Genomic DNA, 14,127 nt, shown 5'->3' on the forward strand with positions numbered 1-14,127 from the left:
AGGTTACAGGGTGTTAGGTTAAAGGGTTAAAGTAAAAAAATAAATAAAATACAATACAAAATCAAGTCAATCGTATTTCAGTTTCGTTTAAGTGTCAGTATATCTGTAATTTAGATTTCGTTTTGTCATTTTGAACACGTTTGGACCGACCCATGTCGGAGCATTATTGCTGTTTATGAGAAATCAAGGCAACAGGTGGGTAATAAATGGTTCTTTTTTTAAAATATGTGGACCATTCATCCACGTCTTGGTCTCAATTTGAATATGCCCCTTTTGCTCTTACCATACCTTCATGTTGACCTGATTTCTCTAATTGGTTCCTATAAGTCCTTCAGTGTCCTGACAGTATCACTACTTTGTCTAACTCTTTCTCACGCCTCCACTGGAAAGTCCCCAAAGTGAAGGAGCGGCATCGGGAGCCTTGACGGTGTTTGGGTCACACTGGTGAGGGGAAGGCACGCTACTGGCAGCTGGCCGACCACATTAGAGGACTTTTTTCCCCCAATGTGTGCTCACTTGTGTGTGTGTGTGTGCGTACGCACGCGCTGGTGTATGCATGTGTGTACAATAATAAGTGCCCTGCTGCCTGTAAGCCACAAAACGGCATCTGCACTGGCGTGCAGATTAGAGGCTTGTGCTGCACTGGATGTCCCAACTGAGCGGTTAGATGGATGGAGGACTCAACAGATGGATGAATGGAGAGGGGAGATGACTAGGGAGGGGGCTTGAAAGCTGGGGGGTGGGGGGGGGGGGACTCACTGAGCTAAAACATTTCAATCCACCTGCCAAGAGTTCCGGTAGAACAAAGTTTGATCGAACGTCACTCACACAAGCAGCTTGACGAGTAGCAGCAAGTGTATCCAAAATCCGTTCCTTCGTCCGTCCATCCTTCCAAACATCCATCCGTAGCACAATGTATTTCGACGGCAAAAGTCGATGATCCGATGGACCTTGCCTTTGGGTCTGAAACCAGATCGTTACTAGATCTGCATATTCCATTATAAAAGGAATATGCAGCCATTGCTTTCTGTCGGCATAAAATGCAGGATGGCAGAGAATTGAGACATTCTGTAATCGTTGATCAGGTTTTCACCTGAGGTACCATATGGCTGGAATTACACTGCAGGTCCAAATGCCTATTTAGATCAGCCAAATGCCTGCACCGGACACTTTGGACCATCCATTTCCTTGCAGTTCCGTTTTACCCATATCTGAGGGAACAAATCAAACTATTCCTGCAGCCAAATTGCATGCACAGTAAATAATTCCACAAACATCAACACTGGGCTGTGATAGCGCAGAGGTAAGAACAGTATAACATCCTGCGATATAAATAAATACACAAAGATAAGGTCTTTTTTTGCTCCTCAGATGGGAAATCAAGATGCTACGGCAGTTCGGAATAGATCAACAATTCCGATATCTCTTTAAAAGCATAAAACCAGTCCATGACGTTGACACACTTCTGCAGCAGCTCCTCTGTGTCTTTAGACCGAATTGTCACAGTCCTTGCTGTCTGTTTTCATTGACAGCGCATGTGGAAATTCCGGCATATTGTGATTTTTGGGCCTGTAGATTCGTGAGGTTTGCAGTATTTTCATGAGGGTACCCATTTACGTTGTGTCCTTTTCCTCGCAGAAATGTGCCCATGCAAGACTGTCATTGTGCCACATTTAAAAGGGATGAGAGAAGTTGTTTTGACTGACGGCGAATCAATATGGCTGCGTTCGCGCCCACAACGGCGCAGACCGGATTCACGCCAGTCATGAAAACAGAGTCCCATATGTTGGCTGCCATCCCCCCCCGCGCTTTGATTCATAGGAAAAACGCAGAATCGTGTACTTCATGACGCACGGTTCACACGGACGCACCAGAATAATGCATATTCACATTGTGAGAGCAATACGTCGGAAATTTCTCACTAGAACTGCGCGGTGCGAATCCAAGCCTAGACATGCGGTCGGTGGTCAACCTGAAACTCAGGTTTTCCTGAACCATCCTCATGTGATTGGCACAGCATGTGATCAGATCCCGCAGGCTTTTCTTTCCGGTCCCTCAGTAAAATGAAGGAAGTATCTACAACTGCTGTTTGGTGTATCAGCGCAAACGATGGTCAGAGCAAATTCCCTAACCCCAAATTGCAGGGAAATTATCCTCTCGTTCACCAAGGATGACTAATAAGCCCACACATACTCCCTGCCTTATCCCAGTGGCAACTCCACTGTCTAACTTTGTCCAACCCCTCTCAGCGGAGGTAAGCCTGACTAGTTTTAGCTAACGTTGTATGTCTCAGGAACAGTGACGCCGGTAACATGTTAGTAAAGTGTTACTCGATAACGACTGCGATATTGAGTAAATAATAATCCGCTGCATTACTCCATCTACAGTAGGACACGATTACCCTGATGAAGTTCTACCTTCAAAGAAGGAAACCGCAGACAAACGCCTCTGGGCTGCAGAAGGGAGTTACATGAAGCACAGCAAGTCATTGATCACCACTGCAAAAATGCACTTTTTTTCATTTTTATTTTTTAGCATGTTGCTGTCTCACGTGTAGAGATGTTTGCGTTGTAAAGCTGGAAATGCAGTCCCTATGTTGAGATTGTGACAGCTAAAGATGCACATTTTAAGTTTGGTTGTACGCTGCGTGCTGTCGACAAAGTGTTATCTACTTTCGAAAACCCCCCCGAAAAAATCACATTTGGAAAAAAAAACCATTTACAATCACAGCATGGTACATTCACGCTTACCAAGTCCCAACAGATTGTGTGAAGCAGAGCTGCAACAGGTAGCAAAATGTTTTACTTACCGTATTAACAGTAAAATATATCAGGTCAAAAGTATTCACGTGAAGTCTAGAAAGATATAAAAACAAGGAGACCATTCATCAGTAATGTAACTCGGTTACTTCTTCAAGGCAACTGTGGCAACACTGCTGTGGAAGCAGGACTCGTTTCCACGGCCGCTTCCTCTTGTGTCCCCCATATTGGGCCGCTTGGGCAAAGGCCGAACCCCCCGGGCCTGGAAACCGTCTTTCGTCGTTTGTCTTGGAAGCAGTCACGTGTCGGAATGATTGCTATGATGCGATTTCATTGCTGTCATTTCAAAGCAGAGCACAACAGTCATTTTTGAGTCATTAACAAGTTGTTTTTATTTTAAGGCGGTTTTCAAGTGGCAATGACAAGGTATGATTACGGTTCACTTTTCCATTCAAGCACGCAAACTGGTAATTACAGTCCATCACTGAAACTGTGAAAGTCAGACTTGGATATGAGCTTCGTCGGGGCAATTACGGTGTTTGGCTTTTGTTCAAATGCTCACAAATGGTGTTTACCTTTGCCACTGGAGAACTGCGGCGGAGTCCTCCATCTTTTGAAGGGAACAGAATTTCTGATCGCATTCATTTGACCAACCTTTATAAATTATAAACTGCTTTCTCCGCTCATCGGTACATTTTTTATTTGCCATTTTACACAGTGGATAAAGAATATATGACAGTTCAATCCGTCGCCCATGAGGGTAAATGCAGCACATTATAGATGTCAGCATTAGCATTAAGTTAGCAGACTGAACAGCCAAGCGATGCGGTTGCTTCCCATATAGACGGTGTAATTCTCTTTGTTTTACGTTTACTTTGACCGAAAGAGTCCGCATTAAAGCCCTCGATGCTAGGTGTCATGCGGCCAGGAGGGATGATGTCGATGACCTGGCACAGAAAGGAATGGAAGTATGCGACCTCGTCACAACGTTTGTGTAATCCCCTTCATTTTCCAATGAAGGGGAGGTGAGAGGAGGTCACAGCTGATGTGACGCAATCATGAAAAAAAAAACAGCTGGTGGAATTGAGATGAATTTTTACATCTGACCTGACCTGGATTTCCGTACGATATTGTCAACGTGTCCCCCCCCCCCCCCCCAATATTTCTGCGTGTCAAATGACTGTTGTTCACAACGAATACAAGCGTCGTAATAGAAAAGTACATTGGTCTGCATTGAAAAGGAAATGTGCAGATGCATGCGATGAGCGCGAGGCAAGTTTGAACACCGTGGCAGCAGCGACGCTCCCTAACTAACAAGTTTAAATCTGTCCTTATCTCTGATGCGTCACCTCATTACCATGGTATGGACAGATGGGAGAAGTGTCAGAAATGGATTTATGTACGGTACTTCAATTCGGTCAATAGACCAAAAAAAAAAAAAAAATAATAATAATAAAAAAAATGTTAAGCAAACACGTCATTTGTTTATTTTTGAGGAAACCACAGGAAAATTATGTTGGTTTACCACATTTTAATCATGCACAACTGTTGTATAATTTTTTTTTTTTTCCACTGTAGTATCAGACTTTGAATGTGCGTTGAGTGACGTTGGGATCAGTGCATGAGAGTGCAAATGTGGCTGTTCTTGGCTCAGCATGGCGGCTAGCTGTGAACTTGCTCAGCCGTTTGCTAGTTTGCATGTTGAGCGGCTTGGGGTTAATTGTGGCTAGCGTAGCTCGTGTTTGTACGTGCTTGTTTCCTGTTTGTTTTGTTCAATAAATCGATTGTGACTGCTCCACTGCCTGTCAATGCTTGACCAGCTGTGGAGGAATTACAGTTCGTTCTCATTTGCTGAGGTAGACTGCGTTCAGTTAGCTAACGGTGTTCACCGTGGCGGTCAATTTGTGTTAGCCGGTTCTGCTTAGCGGCAGACACGCTAGACTTTTTCTTTCTTCCGAGTGTAAAATGATCCCAAACTGTGGATATTTTCTCTCTTTATTGCTTTGAGCATCTGCAGTAACATTACTTCGTCTGGATTTGGACATTCGCTAGCTGATCCCTTAGGCACGGTGATGTCATTTTTAATCGCCAGCATGTGGCAGCACAAAGCGATAGAATAGAACGTATACTGTAAAGAACATGTTGGACTTGACTTTCCCTTTCAGGTGAAGCATTTCACTGACACCGGAAACGAGGTTAGCGTGTCGGCGCGGCCCTTGCGCGACTGTTGCAATTTCTCACATGGCCTCTTTTGGCAAAAGGATCGCCCACCCCTGCCGTAGACAGCGTGGCCCTGCGGGTTCGCAGGAAGCGGCGGAGGAGGAAAGGAAAGAAGTCAAGTATGTCAGGAATGAAGAGTAGGCTCAGGATGGCAGGTCTGTGCAGAGACGGCATCGGCGTTGAACTCGAGGTGAGGGAGCAGAAATGGCCCGGGGACCCATCGGCATTACCTCTCTGCCTCTCAACAAAACAATTCGCAACTGATTATATTAAAGCTAATTTCCTCGCATCACACACTCGCTCCTTGTTACCTTCTCAAGTCTGCAACCGCTCATTCTCAACACTTGCTGACAATTCTATTCCGTCATGGTCCGATGGGGTAAAAATGTGATATTGTATTTCATGACTTGGCAAAATTAGTAATCTGAGTTATGTACGGTATCTCTCCAATCTGAAACTTGGTAAGATGCACGTCTCGTGTTGGAACACTTGTCATAATCCTTTAATGTTGCAGATATTTGGAACAATTTCTGCTCTAGAGTCAAGTCAAGTTAAATCAAGTCAATGGAGTGTCACAAATCATAAAGTTATTTTCAGGGCATGCGGCGTATACAGCAAGTCCAGGCCATACCCTCATCTAACAATCCCCCCAAGAGCAACTCTGCTGAGACAAAACCCCCCCCCCAAAAAAAACAAAACTCATTTTAAAATCTATGAAAACGTTAGCTAGAAGGCAAATGTGGGCGGCCTTTTGCCTCCGCCGGTCCAGACTGTCAAGGAGGAGTAAGGAGAAAAATGTAATGGCATAAAACAATAATGGCAATAATTGTAAGGATGATAATAATGACAGTAATTGAGGATGTCGGTGTGGGCGTTGCGACGGGTGATCCAGACTGCGCTCCACCGGAGGCGGAGAGCTTGAGGAGAAGAGCCGCTGAGATAGAAAGATAACAGTACAAATGACAGCCGCCGGATCGATTTTATGAACCTGTGATGAAAACTTCATGAACTGTCAAGTATCATCTGACAACGATTGTTTTATGACTGGATGATTCTGCTGACAGAGGAGGAGCGGGGTGATGAATGCACCTTCACCATAGTTGCTTACAAAGGTGTGTGTGTGTGTGTGTGTATGTGTATGGACAGCAGCACATAGGGCAATTTGAATGCACACAGTGCGCCTTTGGATGCAATGGAAAGAATTTCTTGGTAATGTAAGAGTCAATTACTGGCGGCAGACACACTGCCAGTAATTGACTCTAGTTTTACATTGCACCTGCTGTCATTTATTTCAACAATATGATACTGTATTTTGAAATTATAGGACAGTATATTGCCATAGGATAACAGTGGGTGGCGTGGTCATTTTACACCGCAGTGACTGTTTTTTAAAATTTTCACAGTGCATTACTGTATTTTGGATGACATGAGAAAACTCTTATTGTAGTGTTCCAATCAACGTTATCTATCTAGCTAGCTAGCTATAGCTACGGAGCTATAGCTAGCTAGCTAGCTAGCTATAGCTACGGAGCTATAGCTAGCTAGCACACACACCAGCTAGCTAGCTAGTTATATACACACATCTAAATATTCATATACCTGTTTGTGTGTGTGTGCGTATATATATATATATATATATATATATATATATATATATATATGAATTTGTCTGTTGGGACATATACACAGATTGACAGAAATTTTGGCAGGAAGTAAAAAAAAACCCACCTACAAAAAAAAAATTGGTCATCAATCAGTACAATGTTCAAAGGAAGACCGAAGAAGTAAAAAACTTCCCTGGTCCTACTCCTTGTTCGTTGTGAGCTTTAAGTTGTTTGATATTAATATAATAATAGAAAAATAATTTAGTATATCTCAATCGCAAGAGAAAAGTCAACATATAGACCTACTCAAGTGTACAAATGCATTTACACACACACGATGTGGCTTGTGACAAAAATGCACAAATGAGTTTGCCAACCCTTCTATAGATAGTTTTGGCCCAATGCCAGGGATCTTATTAGACCAAAGTGAGCTCATGAAACGAGTTGTCGAAGCATGTCCTGTATTCATTTGTTGCTCATTTCATACCTGTGTTTATGATTTTGATACCTCCAGCAACGGTCCCGCCTCACAACACCCCAACCTAAAAGTCTCATCTTTTGGTTGCGGTTTAACCGGAAGTATGTCGCGTTGTCACACCTTCTTTTTGTTTTTCCACCGACTTCATCAAGCACGTCCTGGCTGTTTGGAGCCGATAAAAGCTCAAAACGTGACTCTTCTGAACAACCTGCCGTGATGCCGTTGGACAGAGTCAGACGGAGACAGAATGACCGACTGAGCGGCGTCGCATGTTCCGCATTTTCGAGCAAAAGTCGTTCCCGCCAACCGCGTCTCATTTCGATCAGATCTCAATCATTCAATCGCGTTCAAATATGTTCCACTTCGTCATATACATTACCGGTACCTTAAATAACGGAAGTGTGAGCAGTATCAATGTTTTGATTTTAGAATCTGTGTTTGAGAAAAATAAAATAAAAACGTGGTATTTTTCGCCCTTTCCCATTAATAGCTTTGACCTGCGTCGATCAATATTTTAAGAAAAGCATTTTCTCGACACCAGCATATTCTTTGCCAGCCTTCAAAAAGCAGAACTCTCATCCAGTGGCGCAAATGTCATTTTAGGTCAAGCAGAACATGTTGCAAATGGTGTTAAAAGCATGTACTTGTTGGCCTCTCTTGTCAATAATTAATCAGAGAACTTGCACGGAAAAAAAAAATCCTCGTTTCCTCTTCGATCCTTCCCTGGTGGGAGAGGCTATGAATTAATAACACGGATCAAACTGTAGCGATAGCGCAGATCAAGTATTTGTAAAGAAGCTGAAAGCATTCGCTGCCACGCTCCAAGAGAGGCCCTATGAGATGATGTGGACCTGCTTTGCATGTTCCCGCTGCCTGCCCGCATTGAATTTTAATTGGGGAATGAAGCGACTCCACAAGGTATCACGCTGATGAATTAGTCATCCACGCACGCTGCCTATCTTTAGACAGAAGTCTTAGCCGCAAGTTTCGACAAGCCGCGACGACGTTTCAACTCAGATACACGAATTGCCCTCCCCCCCCCCTCAAAAAAAAGTAAGCCGTGTGATACAGTCTTTGCCGTTGGAGTCTGACCGAGGCGGATTGCGAGGCATTCAAGGGGACACACTGTGCAAAATGGACTTTGGAATTGCTTGTCGACAAATAGTCGTCTCTCTGGGGTGCCTGTCCGCACATGAAAATTATTTTCTCGGCCCATTTCCGCCAAATGGGCCCGTGAGTGAGCCACTCTGCACGTCTGCCCCACTGTTACACAACAGTGCGGCTAATTTACATAATAACTGCTGTCCCGTGGGCCTATTGTTAAATTAGCCAGTACAATGGGGCCTTGAGATACTCGGGGCCTGACTTGTGAGTTTTTCCCAAATAGAAACTGTTGGTTTGGATCATTTTTTGCTTTGATTTGCTCGAAAAGATTTTGACATGAGCGCTGTATGGTGGCGTTGAACTTGGTTCAACTCACTTCAGAACAAGCAGCAACTTGGCAGATAGTGAACAATTCCTCGCAAAAGGGGCTTGAAGGTAAAGTTTCTGGCTACACAGGCACACAAAAAGCAATTACACAGTGTATTTAAAACAACCACACAGCGATGAAAAAAAAAAAATGCGTGATCAAATTCTTAACGTTGCAATTAATGAATCTACTTGCTGACATTTTTGTATGATAGGTTCAAACCTGTTTGCACATTTTTGGGGTTCTTTTTAATATATACCTAAATGTCCATATGTCACATTTTTCCTGCACGGCGAGGCATAAGAACATTTCTGACAGTTTTCCAGACTTGCAAATTCATGCCAAGAGATTATAAACATGAGGAAAATTTCATTCACCGCCATAATGTTGTTACAGCTCAAGTCAATCGTCTCTTTGGGAGCCACTGCTCAAATAAACTCAACACGCAAGCCCAGACCTGGTGCTTTATCAGTCACGGGCAACAGTTATTCTCATGAGGATTAACGATTACTTTTTCAAAAAGAAAACTCCAAGTATTTCCCCCCTAATCCATTCAGGATGTAAATGCGGTCATTGAACAACAGGGAAACCGAGAGGTGATACTAGATATCTACACTTGTGACTTATTTCAGACAAATTCCTCGTGTGTTCTACATACTTGGCCAATAAAGATGATTCTGAGGTTAACTGTTAGCTGATCTGTTACCATACTACAGCTAACGGTTAGGCTAACTGCTAGCTTATCTGTTACCATACTACAGCTAACAGTTAGGCTAACCGTTAGCTTATCTGTTAATATACTACAAACTAACAGCTGGACTAATCGTTAGCTTAGCCAGTTCGCAGATCAGGGAGGAAAAACAACCTTTATTAACACACTTTACACCACAAGATCAACATTTAGAGACATCCAAGAATAGCTTCCTTTGCTGACTTCCATTGCAAGGGACGGAAAGTGCTCGGATTCGACACAATTATCGGTTTGTGCGTACCCCCACTTTAGTTTTCGATGTATCACGCATCCGCTTATTCGTTTAAAATGGTGGGCATTGGCGGCAGTGCTCTTGAGTGGCTTAGGTCCTATTTAGCTGACAGAACCTTTTGTGTCAGCCTTGGCTGCTCTGAGTCACGCACTGCTCCCCTGTCATGTGGTGTTCCACAGGGCTCAATTCTGGGGCCTCTGCTGTTCTCGCTGTATCTGCTCCCATTGGGTTCCATCTTAAGGAAACATGGTATTCCCCTCCACTGCTATGCAGATGACTGCCAGATCTATGTCCCACTGAGCAAGAAAGACGCCTTCTCATTAAGGCCACTCCTATCCTGTCTGGAAGAAATCTAAACCTGGATGGCACAAAACTTCTGGAAATTCAATGAAAAGAAGACAGAGGTGATATTGTTTGGTCCCAGTGGCCCTTGTACATTCCATCCTGTAGACTTGGGCCCCCTGTCTCCTTATCTTAAGTCAACAGTCTCAAACTTGGGCCTTAAACTGGACAGTGATTTCAAACTCGATCGGCAAATTGGTGCCGTTGTTAAATCCAGCTTCTTTCACCTTAGACAGCTGGCCAAAATAAAACCTCTCCTCTCACATGAACACTTTGAGACAGTAATTCATGCCTTTGTCACATCCCGGCTCGATTACTGCAATGCCCTTTACTTTGGAGTCAGCCAGTCCTCCATTAGGCGCCTACAGCTGGTCCAGAATGCCGCTGCTCGCCTCTTGACTGGTACTCGTAAGAGGGAGCACATAACTCCTACACTGGCTCCCCATTCATTTTAGAGTTATTTTCAAGATCCTCTTATTTGTTTTCAAATCTCTGAATAATCTCGCGCCACCTTACCTCTCTGAGCTCATCCGCCCCTACACACCTGCCCTCCTCAGGTCTGTGGACCAGACATTATTAGAAGTACCAAGAACTAAACTGAGGCTCAGAGGGGATCGAGCCTTTTCTGTTGCTGGTCCCTCTCTCTGGAATGACCTCCCACTGAACATTCGGCAAGCCTCCTCGCTGCCCATCTTCAAAACCCTCCTCAAAACTCACTTGTATTCTTTGGCATTCGACTCAGCATGACTTAGATTTGTTCCTGGTTTTACTGTTTGGTGCTTTCTACCGCCTTTATTACCGATTTGTCTTACTGTTTATTGTGCATGTTAAATTGCTCCATATACAGCACTTTGTATGCAGCGATGGCTGTTTGAAAGTGCTCTATAAATACTGTTGACTTGACTTGACTTGACACATGCCCATCAAAGGAAACACGCATTCTTGTATAAACAATCAGGCACAGAATTGTCACCACACCTTCATCCTCGCATAAACTATTCAGCAAGATGAGATGAGGACCGTGTTCGCTTCTATCAAACTTTCATGACACTGAAAGATGCACGACGCATGCTACACTCGATGTACAGATGGTGCTGAAGAGATGAGCCGGGAGCGGAGGTGCGGGAAAAGGGGAGCTTTTTTTCCCCTTCCCTGACTCTCCACAGTATGTTTGGATAAGAATAGAATCGCCTGACTCGAAAATAGTTCTTTTTTTTTTTTTTTTTGTAACTGTTTGCTTTAAAAGTGTATCTGGAGAATTCGTACACTTGATTCAGTGACTTCATTGCTTCCCTCGAGGCGCAGAAGATATAAATGAGTCAGGGACGCTCAACAGGATTCCTCTCTGCACGCAAGCAGCAACTAGTACCAGAGTTGAGATTGGACCAAATGCTATCTAGGCCCCCCCAACAACAACAACACATACAAAAAAAAAAAAAAAAAAAAGTCAGGCAACGTTGGTCGACCAATTTTCCGCGATAGAAGTGATTGGGGTTATTTGGAGATGATTTAGGTTGGATTAGATTTTATGTCTATTTATTTCACTTGGACTCACTTTCAAGAATAACGACAAGTACATTTGCAGCGAGTTGACAAGAACCAATCGGCATGCTTGAGGACGTACGTGACGAGTACATGGAGACAAAAAATGCCCAATGGGCCCTTAGTTGGCTTTTAAGGATATGACCCTAGCGGCAGTAAGGCACTTGTCACTTTCTGGAACAAAACATTTATTTTTGTGAAGTCTTAGACGGAATTTGTTTGGTTTTGCCGGTTTAAGAAAGGCAACATCGAACAACACCGTGACAGGCAAATTGCTAGTAGGCCCAGCTCGAAATTTGTCTCTCTTAGCATTTGAACTCCTTATATTTGGTCTGCTACATCCATCTGTCTGCATCACTTGACACATGTGGTGTCCAAACCTTCAATGCTCCAATGACCTATCGCCACCTTGCGTATTCATAAAACAACACTTAGCGCTTTGTCTGGGGATGAATTAAGGAATTTGTGTGTCTGCCTGATTTGGAACGCCCGTGCTGCAATTGGTGATCTCGTTCACTTCACGGAATCGCCGGGCAGGTGTAGCAAGACGGCGATTGGCCGCGGCATCCCTCAGGAGTGCGCGTGGCGCTACGGCGACACAATCAAACCCTCGGCGGCGTTTCTCGACAGCAGATTTGACATTTATTAACTCGGCTTTCAGAGAGGCACTATATACATAAATAACATACAGTATGTTCCCGTTATCAGGAGGGCAACACGTTCAACGACAAACGTGCGTCACATAAACAGTCTTGGTTTCACCATTTCATATTTCTATGTACACGCTGAAAATGAAAAAAGTAGGAAAATAAAAATATTCATATCTTAAATACTTCATGGACAAAACTTTACATTAAGCGTACACGGGAAGGAAGCGAGCAGACGCTTTTCATTGACACCATTTGTACTTTTGTCACAGTAGGAAGACTAGTGGCGGACATACGATGGATGATGGCTGGATCCAATTTGAACGTGTGTGTGTGTGTGTCTGCGCAAAGTGAAAGTCACTCAACAGAAGTGAAACTGTCAAACATGAAATGTACACACTTGTCGTCAAGCACTTTTGTGAGGTGAAGCCATCCTTTTCCGTAAAACGGCTCAACCTTGAAGTGAAAGTAATCCCGCGACGCGCGTAGCTTAATTTCGGAGTATTTTGCACACAGGCGGCAGCTAACTCGTGACAAAATCGACGTGGTTATTTCATGTCATTCAAGGCTAATTTTACCGAGGACAGTCTCGATTGTTTGACAAATATTACGTTATCCACAGAAATCAAATAAGTTAGGTAACACACGTATGAAAACACACACACACACACTGTACATTTAAGACAAAATACATCTGACTAACATCTCCCAGAGTTCTCTTGGATACAGTTGTGCTTGTGCAAACTAATGGAACACAAGAAAGAAAGATTCCTGATTTGTTTTTTTAACCCTCTTGCTTTCAACAACAACCCTCCACTTTTTTTATTTTTTATTTTTGGAAATCATCTCGAAAGCATGTCAATGTTCGCATCGACATAGTCGCATGGAACGTGACCTCGGAATATCCACAGGTGCGCTGACGAGGTGTGAGCGTCGCGACCGTAAAGCAAAGGCCAGCGGCTTTCAACACAAAACAGGAAACGCTCCGGTGCCTCGACTATTTTTAGCGCGTGAGACTGAAGTGTGTTGATGTGGCGATGAGACGCAAACAGCATGACCGACTCCACTTGATTTGCAGTGCCGCTTTGGTAACGCCGGGGAAATGACAAGCCACCAAACTGTTGCGTGTCATGTTGCGTATCGTTCGGCAAAGCGTGACTAGTGCAGGATAGCGCCCGTCCTATCTGCAGCTAATTAATGCCACTTTGATTTCGGCATCCTCCATCCGCAGCGGAGGAAGTGCGGGTTCCAGTTGCCGGGGTCTGATAGGGGCAAACCCAGGAAGCGGCGGCGGCAATCAGATTATCAGATCTGGCTCGCGACTATCTTAATTACAGGCCCTGTCAAATGAATTCGGAGATTTGTTGCGATCAATCTGTTTGGAGGCGCTTGCAGAAAATGTGCAAATACTCAGTTGTGGGGCTGGACCGTTAAACAGTTTTCCGCCATTTTTTTTCTTCTTCTTCTTCTTAAAACGACACCTCGTGACACACTTTGGACTCCGACACTTGAGTATCTTCGTCGACGTGGGTGGTTGTTCCCCGACACAAATTCGACATGCGGTTAACAAGCTAGCTATGCCTACGCTTCCTTTTGGATCGTCCACTGGCGAGGCTGCCTGTCAACATCTCATTATTGGCCGTGAGCATGCCCCCCTCCCACAGTGGCTTCGGGCTGGCGTGGCTGCTTTAGAGTGCCTCATTATCACATGTGAGTGTGCGCGCGTGTGGACGGGGGCTTTTGGTTGGCATGGCTGCTTTAGAGCGCCTTGTCTGCCACAAGTGCGTGCACATCATGATGATAATGTTGGGAGTGCCAGTAAGGGGAATGGGGGGGGGGGGGTGGGGACTTGACAGACAGTGTGTGGACAGGGAGGCCTGGACTAGGAAGGTGGTGGGGAGGAAGTAAGACTGGAGAGCCATGTGATGTGGACCAGGGCTTTGGGCTGGCGTGGCTGCTTTAGAGTGCCCCGTTGTTGTCGTGGTGTGGAAAAGTCCCGTGATGACCAGGTTGGGACATATTCCAGTCACTGTAGACTTCAAGCAGGTATCGGAAACATGGAGAAGATCATAAGAAACACG

This window comes from Hippocampus guttulatus, chromosome 11 (assembly GCF_054856545.1).
Source record: "Hippocampus guttulatus isolate MCC_2025c chromosome 11, RoL_Hgut_1.0, whole genome shotgun sequence".
NCBI lineage: Eukaryota > Metazoa > Chordata > Actinopteri > Syngnathiformes > Syngnathidae > Hippocampus > Hippocampus guttulatus.